General features: G+C 41.0%; 1 pseudogene; it reads left to right on the top strand.

The window, feature by feature from the left end:
* The first annotated feature begins 2,456 nt into the window (after nucleotides 1–2,456).
* LOC110067789 (uncharacterized) lies at nucleotides 2,457–5,465 on the top strand (annotated as a pseudogene).
* Nucleotides 5,466–10,136: the final 4,671 nt, after the last annotated feature.

The following is a 10,136-nucleotide window of genomic DNA, read 5'->3' as shown; positions in this document are numbered from 1 at the left end:
CGACATTTTAACGCCCAAAGATCTAACTTTAAAGTTCCCGCTTCAGCCACGCCTAATGAAGTTGACCGTGAGTCAGTGCAAAACAAGAAACTGGGTTTCTGAATGGGTCGTGACGTCAAGTCAGGAATTGCCAAATCCTGCTAGTTCAGGTCGCTGTTGTTTCAGTCGTGGTTAAGAGTTTTCGTCGACAAAAAGCAAACAAACCGAAGTTGGCGAAACAATGAGGTCGTCAATCAAGCAAAATAAAAACATGAAGCTTTGCGATGTTCCTGAAGTGACGTCATTCATCGCCAATCTTTCAGTACGCGGTCACTTCATTGGGCGTGGTCGAAGCGGGAAATTTAAAGCTTGATTTCGTGGCAAAAAAGCACCAGAATTAATTTTTTTGGTTTGAATACATTTTTAGATGTTGTAGAGATACCAAAACCACAAAAACCCTGTTGGCCGTATAGACACTTTAAAGTGCACCTAACCCCTAAATGTTTTTTTCCCTAAAACGAATCTACATGTTATTTGAAATACTTCTGCGAAAAAAATTTTGGATTCGGTTAAATCCTCGATTTTCTGTGCCCCGACGAAATCTCGCCATTTTGTTTCACGACCGAGTTTGAGGAGAATGTGTCCAGCGGCTGTTGTGACGTCTACCCAGGAAGGTCGAATATCTCACGTCCTCTCATTTCCTTCAGGATGGTGCAATACACATTCGAAGAGTGCGCAGAAATGCCTTCCAAAAGTGCTATCGGCTGTTGCAGCAATATCACAGATCTAAAAAAAGATATACTGAACAATTTACTGGCGATGATCGGTCAATGGAACAATAAAGACATAAACGATGGTTGATTTTGTCGAACCGAAACAAGCGAACTGAGTCTGTGAGAACAATTGAAGAACTCTCATTGGAATTTGTTCCGCAGACTTTCAAACGCTATTTTCAAAATTTCCTCCTTAAAGCCAACCAGCAATTTGTTGAAATACTACCGACAACCTACATCTTCCAGTCCCGCAGTATTTATAACATAGCCGGCAAAGTTGTGTGATCAGTCAAGAAGCGTTACGACCAAATATACTGATGTGTGAATAGGTCGCAACTGTACGCCGCCAACCAGCACTTATTTCTCTTTCGATTTAGGTAAAAGTCGAAGCTTAATCCCTTAGAATTACATGATATCAAAATTGTTACACTCACAGAGTTTTTCCAAGGTTTGGAAATCAGCAGTGCGACAAACATTTTATACATTAGTGTCGAAAATATGACTGAGTAACATTATCTGCGGACCGCTTAGAGAACACATCCTTTCCACTTATCCGACGAATTTCACTGCAAATTTTGAAAAAAAGTTTACACTGATTATTTGGAGTTACGACTTAAAACGTGTGACAATGTGAAATCGGTAATTGTATGAAATGTTTTCTTCCGCCTTGCTTCCCGCAGCTTCAAAAATACAGGTCCAAACAATTCTACGATTTTCAATCGATCGAAGCCAGTGTTTTGGAGGTCGTCAAGTCTCGAAAACTGCAACACTTGCGTCGCTCTTATAAACATGAGGCATTTCAGAAAGTAAAACACAAACTGGATTTAATAGAACAACCATACTTTGACAAAGTACATTCTCGCTAAGAACAAATGTAAACGGGCTATAAACAGGGTCTAAACACGCGTGGGAGTCTTGTGTTTAGGTGACGAAATTACCATACAAAGCAGTCCTTGAGTTTTCTTTTCTGCTTTTCGTTTGCCTGCTCCTCCACTTCGTATCTAGCTTTCCACTCTTAATATACAAGCCGCTCGTCCGCAAAGAAGTCTTCCCCGTCGTCGCTTGAAATATTGCAAATTGTTCTCAAAGCTCTAAGCAGTGAGTTCACAGTTGTCGAACGTGCTCGATCGAAGTTTATTTCGGCGTCTTCCGAATCGAAACCTAACTCTGACTCCAGTGACGAAAAAGAAATGATTCTGAAACAAAACTTGGACGTTTTAGTCCCAAAATATATTGGAACGATTAGTTTTGTTTTCCATTTTCTCGAGCAAATACAGAGAGCTGACTGAGGCGCCACTGTGTTTGGTTCTTGGGTAGACGTCATCAGCAACCGCCGCCCCAGACTCCCTGAAACGCGGTCGTGTAACACTTCAGGCGCGACTTTGAAAGGGCATAGAAAATCGAGGATTCAAAACTTTTTTCGCCCAAATGCTTCAAATAACAAGTGGATTCGTTTTAGCGAAAAAACATTTTTGGGGTTAGGTGCACTTTAAGACTAGAGTGCAAAAACCATACCCAATTTAAGACCAAAATGGCCAAAATCGCAACCCTAATTATGACCAGAACGGCTGTAAACCCTACCCTTTGGGACCACACATACCTATATAGCCCTATCATCATAGGGCTATATACCTATTCTTGGTTTTCACCCACGTGACCTTAAATTGACCACGTGTGGCATCCGCCATGTTGGAGCCCCTTGGATATAAACATAGCAAGAGCTAGAAAGAGACGCAGTCATGGTTTCATATATTGTAGTCGGTTGTGGAACCAAAATCGGCAATAAAGATGGTATAGGAATGCTTCGTATTCCTTCTGTCGTTAAAAATAGGTGAACAGATGGAGGAACTGACGACAACAAGGCGAGAGAGGTGGATTTCGGCGATTAGCCGAGGTGATACCGAATACAAAAATGTCTTACAAAGTGAACGAGTTTGTGGCCGCCACTTTGTGTGAGGTAACCCTGCTAAGCATTGAGACAAGCATAATGTTGGCTGGTTTCCAACATTGAACCTTGGAAAAAAGGAATACAGAGAGAGGAATTCCGGGTGGCGCAAGAAAGAGCTGAAAGAGTGAAAGTGCGTCGAAAGAGTGCTTTAGAGCAACAGGAACTCGAAGCTGCTGCGAAACGTAAGCGTATCAATGAAAGCGGCACAAGAATCGCTTCTCTTGATTTTTCTGAAAATACAGAGGGTACCTCAGATCAGTATGCTGATGCAGCAAGCGTAGAGATGGAGCCTGAAGATGCCTCCTCAGACTTTGCCTGATGTGGCATCCACATCAGGCATTAGTGCTGAAACTCAGACAGAAGCGTTTGATCATCTCCACAGGAAAACAAGCAAACATGAACTGCCCGATGTGGATGCTGAAATCCAAACACAGGCGTTTGATTATCTGTACATGAAATCAAGTGATTCTAAAGCGCCTGATAGGGACGCGGAAACTCGGACAGAAGAACTCGACTACCTCATCCCAAACAGTAGTGGGTAGCAAGCTCCAGACAGGGAGTTTTTCAAGGTAGATGAAAGGGTGCGATTTTACACAGGACTTCCGTCCTACGAAATTCTCATGGTTATGTTTGAACAGGTTGCACCTCATGTTAATGGCCGCACTCAAACCCTTAACAAATTTCAAGAATTTGTTGTGGTGCTGATGAGGCTGAGATTAAATATGGCTAAAGTCTCACGTATTTTCTCGGCTTGGATGGTGGTGATGGATGCCAAGTTATTTTCTCTTGTTTACTGGCCAGAACGAGAACAGTTGTGGTATACCATGCCAATTTGTTTTCAATATGCATTTGGGAAAAAAGTCACCGTAATCATTGACTGTTTTGAAGTATTTATTGAAAGGCCAACAAATCTACTGGCCAAGGCCCAAACCTTTTCGTCTTACAAGCATCATAACACCATAAAAATTCTCATAGGAATTACCACTCAAAGAAACATATCCCATGTATCTGAAACCTGGGGAGGCCGCACATCTGACAAGTTCCTTACAGAGAACTGTGGATTTCTAGAACATTTGTTACCTGGGGATATGGTGATGGCAGACAGGGGGTCACTATTACAGAGCGTGTTGGCCTGAAGCAAGCAAAGTTGGTTATTCCGGCATTCACCAAAGGAAAATCCCAACTGGTCGACCCAACTGATGTGGAGAAAACAAGGGGCGTAGTAAGCGTTCGCATCCATGTAGAAAGAGGTGTTGGACTGCTTCAGCGGAAGTATACTATTTTAGAAGGTACACTGCCTACTGACTTTCTTTTTTTTCCTTTTCTTTTCTTTTATTTCACACTGCAATTTTACAAGCACATTTCTGGTACATTTCCCATATATTACAATCTTTTGAGTCATTTCCACAATCATGTATTAACTACAGCTACTTTAAACAGGTAAAAAATGTAACTAAGTGACTATCTAACGATTACAATTACAGTTTATAAAGTACATACTTTAACATATTTATTTATTTATTTTAACTTTATTTATACACGGGTAAAACATCAGGACTTATAGTATATACTAAAATTGCGTTAATTACATTGTTAAGATACTAATCTACTACTAATTAATCTAATAACAACAAAAATAAAAACAATGACGAAATGATGGCTTTCCATGAATGCCGTGTGATTAATTAACTTATTTATTATGAAAGAGGAAACCCCTGCAGCCGGATTTAAAACTAGCAAGAGTTTGCGCTTGCCGCAGATCGATGGTAAGCTGTTCCACAGCACCACACCACTATAGCTGAAACTGTTTTTTAGAAAATTGGTGCGGGGGGAGTGGAACAGCTAGTTTGCCCTCACAATTCCTAAGAGAATAGGTAGATATTGCACTCCGATCAGTAAACATTGATTTCAGATAATCAGGGACGAGACCATTGAGAGATTTATAGACCATAGTGGCTGTTTTTAATTCTTGTTGAAGATTAAGTTTTTGCCAGCCAAGTCTAACAAAGAGATCATCCGCATTTGCATCATGGATTATGGACTTAATTGTTTAAAAAAATCATTTCCTCAAAAATTCTCCATTTTTTCTTAAACAAATTGATATTATTCGATTCACAAGAAATATACTTTTTGGTTTGATATTTATTTAATAAAATTCTTTCAAAGTGGCTGAAAGATGGTTTCGTCTCTTTACACTAGCAAGTCCACCGAGTACGTTTTTCCTAAAATGAGTATAAAGTTTAGCGGATCCATCTCCCCTGTTCAAAACCCTAAAATAATCTCACGATATTCTAAAGAGAGGCTTCCGCAACTGCCAAGTTTATTTAAATTTTTGTCAAAAATCTCATTCCAAAAGGAAGAAGAAAAAGAACAGTCAAAGAAAATATGAGATATGGTTTCAGTGGTGTGATGACAAAAGGAGCAGTTGGAGTAAGAAGTTAATAGCCTATCTTACAAAGTAATTCATTTGTATATAGAATAGAATTTAATATTTTATACTGAAAGGAACGTAAGTAAGGTTCATTTGCAACTCTCAGTGGCAGCACAAATGTCTCCGAAAATTGCTTATCCTCTAATTAAATTCTTCTAGCGACTTAGCCCATTTATTTGGTTTTTCGCATTTTTGCTGTATAAGATAGTGAGTTTCTGACTTTCTTGCATGTAATCCTCATGGGTCACCACGTGTCCAGGCTCCCATGATCGATCGTATTGTAAGAGTGTGTGCAGCTCTTGTAAATATATGCCCCTCTATTGTACCACTTGAGGTAAAAAAGGTAGGTAAAGTCTGCATGCGAGCCAAGTGGCCCATCAGGCCGGAGCTTATCCCGGTTTCTGTAGCATGAAGCGACTAACAGTATTTCTACTCCCCCCTGGATGGGATGCTAGTCCATCGCATTTATGTGCCACCTCAACGTCAACAGTATGCCACCTCAACGTCAGCAGTATCTTCGGTAAGTCGGACGAAGTCATCAATCTACTCGACAAATGCGCCTTCGACATCCTGTTTATCAGTGAAAGTAAGATCGATGAATCTGTCTCTACTTCTTTATTTACTCACTCGCAATATCGTATCATTCGACGAGACAGAAAAAAAGGAGGTGGAGGATTACTCGTCTATATCAGATCAAACGTAACGGCCCGTCGACAAGTTAAATTTGAGCCTGAAGGTATCGAATCGATCTGTTTAGATGTAAAGGGGAGCGCTAATAACTGGTTTCTAGTATGTGCTTGCTACCGCTCCCCTGGTAAATGCAAAGTCAAGGATTTTATTCCAGCCTGTGCGTCAGCAGCAGAGAAAATGTACGTCAAACGGAAAGAAGTCATGTTTATCGGGGACTTTAATATGAACATGCTTGAATCACCTGATAACCCAAATGGCCCTAATAAAGATCTGACCAAGTTCAGCCAACAACTCTGTCTAACGAATGTTATTCACGAGGCTACAAGAACAACTAATTATTCAAGAACTCTACTTGACATTGTTTTAACATCACACCCTGAGAGATTGGCGACAAGTGGAATTTTGCAAGTCGGGATTAGCGATCACGACCTGATCTTTGTTGTGAGGAAACAAAAGCTACCGAGACCTAAGGCAAGAACAATAGAATTCAGATCCCTGAAGTATTTGGACTCGAACACATTTCTTTCTGATCTCAGAAACGTCCCCTGGGACAGCGCTTATATTTATGACAACATCGATGATATATGGGCACATTGGTCTGGCCTATATAAACAAGTCCTAGACGAGCACGCACCTGTAAAACGATTACAGCTTCGTAATAACCAATTGTCGTGGATCAGCCCAGACATTCAAAAGCAGATTCGCATACGAAACCGACTCTACAAGAAATTCCGTCGCGCGCCAACAGACTCAAACTGGTAAGTACAAAGAACAACGGAACAGAGTTACAGGTCTAAAGAGAAGAGCAGTCAAAAATTTCTGCGCCGATGCAGCCTCAGGAACATCATCTGCTGGTTTATTCTGGAAAAAGATGAAACCTCTTCTTCCGAACAACAAATCTAACACTGATGGCACAGCTAACATCCATCTTCTGGATGATGGGAAACTCGTATCTAATCCCAGCAACGTATTTAACGACTTCTTTGTAAATCCAAGAATACAGGACTCAGCCTTGAGCTTAACGGAAGAGAATTTCGGCGACCATCCTAGCATAGCAGCAATTAAAAGCAAATCATACAACCTTGACTTTGCTTTTAAGGAAATCAACAAGGAAACCGTAACCAACTACGTATTAAAAATGAATGCCAAGAAATCCACTGGCCCCGACGGTTTCTCTCCAAAGATTGTTAAACTTTCCGCTATAGTCGTGGCTACTCCGTTAACGTCTTTGTTTAATTACTGTATTCGCACGAGTACTCTGCCCAAAGAATGGAAAATGAGTAATGTCACCCCCATCCATAAGAAGGGCGATGTGACCGATAAAAACAATTACCGACCAGTCAGCGTTATCTCTGCAATCTCCAAACTATTTGAGAAAGTGCTGTTCGACCAGATGTACGCCTCCTTTGCACCAATTTTCTCGCCCAACATGTCGGGTTTTCTTAAGGGACACTCCTGCGCTACAGCGTTGATCAAATTAACAGATGATTGGAGACGCGCACTTGATGAAAAAAAAGAAGTGGGTGTAGTTGCTATCGATCTCTCCAAGGCCTTCGACTGCATTTGCCACAATCTGCTGCTAGCAAAGTTAAAAGCGTATGACTTGCAAGAACCAGCCCTACAACTTTTAAGATCATTTTTGCATGACCGTAAACAAAGGGTAATATGCAATAATACGTGCTCTAGCTGGTCACTTTTACAGTGCGGCGTCCCGCAGGGAAGTCTCCTTAGCCCCTTACTGTTTAACATCTTTATGAACGACATGAACGAATCTGTTTCCGTCTCTTCCCTCCGCCTCTACGCGGATGATACAACCGAATATACGGCGGACGAAAGTCCTCTTGTGCTTCAACACGTCTTAAATCAAGACATGGAAAAACTATCTACCTGGCTTAACTACAACTATCTTCAAGCCAACGGGGACAAGACACAAGCAATGATTCTTGGGAATTCAACATACAATTACGATTTGGAGTTTGATGGCACCTTAATCGATATCAAAGAACATTTAAAGATCCTTGGAGTATGTCTGGACAATAAGTTATCTTTCAAAGAACACACAAATGTAATGCTGAAAAGAGTATACGCTAAGATTGCCGCACTTCGTCGCCTCAAGCGCTTAGTACCCATAGATACTTTATTACTTTTATACAGGAGCTTTATAATACCGCATTTTGAGTATTGTAATTCTTTACTGATTGGTATAGGTAAAACGCTCAACAAAAAAGTGGAAGACGCTAACTACTACGGTCTACGAACAGTAATGAACACGGGGAAAACTTCTAATTATGAGTCATTACTCAAACTGCTGGGCATGAGAACGCTAGAACATAGACGTTTTGAACAATCTCTGATAATATTTTTTAAGTGTTTTAGAGAAAATGGCCCACGTTATATCACCAACTTATTCAAGCCCCGGGTCACGCCATACAATCTTAGAAGCAGCGGGCTAAACGTAGAACAACGCCCTTACAATAGTAGATTCTTCCACGGCTCGTATTCTTATATCATCTCTAGAATTTGGAATCAGTTACCGCCGGCAGCAAAAAATGCAGCAAACGTTCCAGCTTTTATCAATCATCTTAATACAACAAACTTTGGTGGCTGCCAATGCAGTTCTTGTCTTAAATGATTCCTTTATAGACATGTTGTATTTTTATCGTTTTTTAATATTGTATTTTTAACGCATATTTTTTAAGATATTAATAGTATGATAATTTTGTATTTTTTAATATATAGTTTTTAAATCTTTTTTTTAACATGGTATGTCAAACACTTTTATCATGAGCCCCTGGCTCGGGAGACTTGGGCAACCACTCCCCGTGTTCTTGACGAAAATAAATTACCTTACCTTACCTTACCTTACCTTACCTTACCTTATACACCTGGGTGGAGAGAGGCACTGTGAGAGTAAAGTGTCTTGCCCAAGAACACAACACAATGTCCCCGGCCAGGGCTCGAACCCGGACCGCTCGATCCGGAGACGAGCGTACTAACCATGAGGCCACCGCGCCTCCCTATTGTTGTACCATTTGACTAGTTTTATTTGGATGTTCAGAGTTGACAAGTGATTGTGTTTGGCTTAGTCTCATGTTTGGGGACATTAATGTCCTGATCACAGCATGAATTTGGTTTTCATATCTTGATCACTTAAACTTTTTTTTTAAAACTTTGATTGGTTGTGGTTCTACAATGTAGACTGCGAGTAATCACAAGTTGATGCGGCATCAAGAGGGTCCAGCAAAAAATTGCCTCCTTAGCAATATATCTTTTATGAGTGTATCTGTTTTGAGAAATTAAAATCAACAGATTAAAAGTACTAAATTAGTGACTATTCAAAGTCTAGCTTAAGGACAGCCATGATGCACAAGTGGCATGTGGTAGATAAAGAACCTTAACCCTTTATTCCCAAGTGATTTACATCAAATTTCTCCTTACAGCGCCTCAGGAAGGTTTTCTCATGGCTACTATGAGCATGCCCCCCCTCCCCGCCCCGTCTACTATATGAAACAAGAGGAAAATAAAGCCCAGAGAACTTCCTGGTTGCTCAATTCCCCTCCTACTAGTTGCATATAACTATCTGGCCCCTTTAATCACTTATCACCAGTTTCAGTAACATGAAGCGACTAGGAGTATTTCTAGCCCTCCACTCCCCCTTGATGGGATGCTAGTCCATAGCATGGCCATTTCCTAGCAGTGAATTCACTGGTACCAGTTTATACACCTGGGTGAAGTTGCGCGAGTAAGTGTCTTACCCAAGAACCCAACCTAAGGCCCCTTTTATATGGTCCCGTGTACCCGAGAAAACCCTCCCCTTGAGGCAAATTTATCGAACGTTTATATGTGAAAACGTTGTTCCTGTAGGCCGAGTCAAAGTTGAACGTGCATGATTATTCATAACCCTTATTGAATAATCAAATGTGCAAACATCCCACTTTCTTTGCGTTTTCCGCGGTCATTCGATCACAGTGGGTTTTGCCAAGCTAGTTTTCACTTCTTTGATACAAGTTTATGCTTTAAATCCTAATCTAGGCATTGCGTGACACTCACCGCGCCGAGAGTTGTCTCGGTTAGGCGAGCCAAAGTGTCTATGTGAAGAAACGTTGACCTGCCTCCCAAGGTTACTCTACCTGCCGAGGCGAGAGAACTCGCCCACCCGGGAACATATTTCGTTGGTGACATAGTGAAGACAACACAACACAACTTCATACGCATGTCCGAACATGCGGGGAAATGCCGATTGAAGAAATCGCATGTAAGCAGAGAGTAGGCGATGCAGAGCGGAGGACAATATAGAACTTGCGTTTTAACAGAT

The sequence above is a fragment of the Orbicella faveolata genome, unplaced genomic scaffold, assembly GCF_042242905.1.
Source record: "Orbicella faveolata isolate gen_17 unplaced genomic scaffold, um_ofav_v1 contig_12, whole genome shotgun sequence".
Lineage (NCBI taxonomy): Eukaryota > Metazoa > Cnidaria > Anthozoa > Scleractinia > Merulinidae > Orbicella > Orbicella faveolata.
Note: the sequence above shows the minus strand (reverse complement) of the source record. Positions and strands in the feature narration are given on the sequence as shown.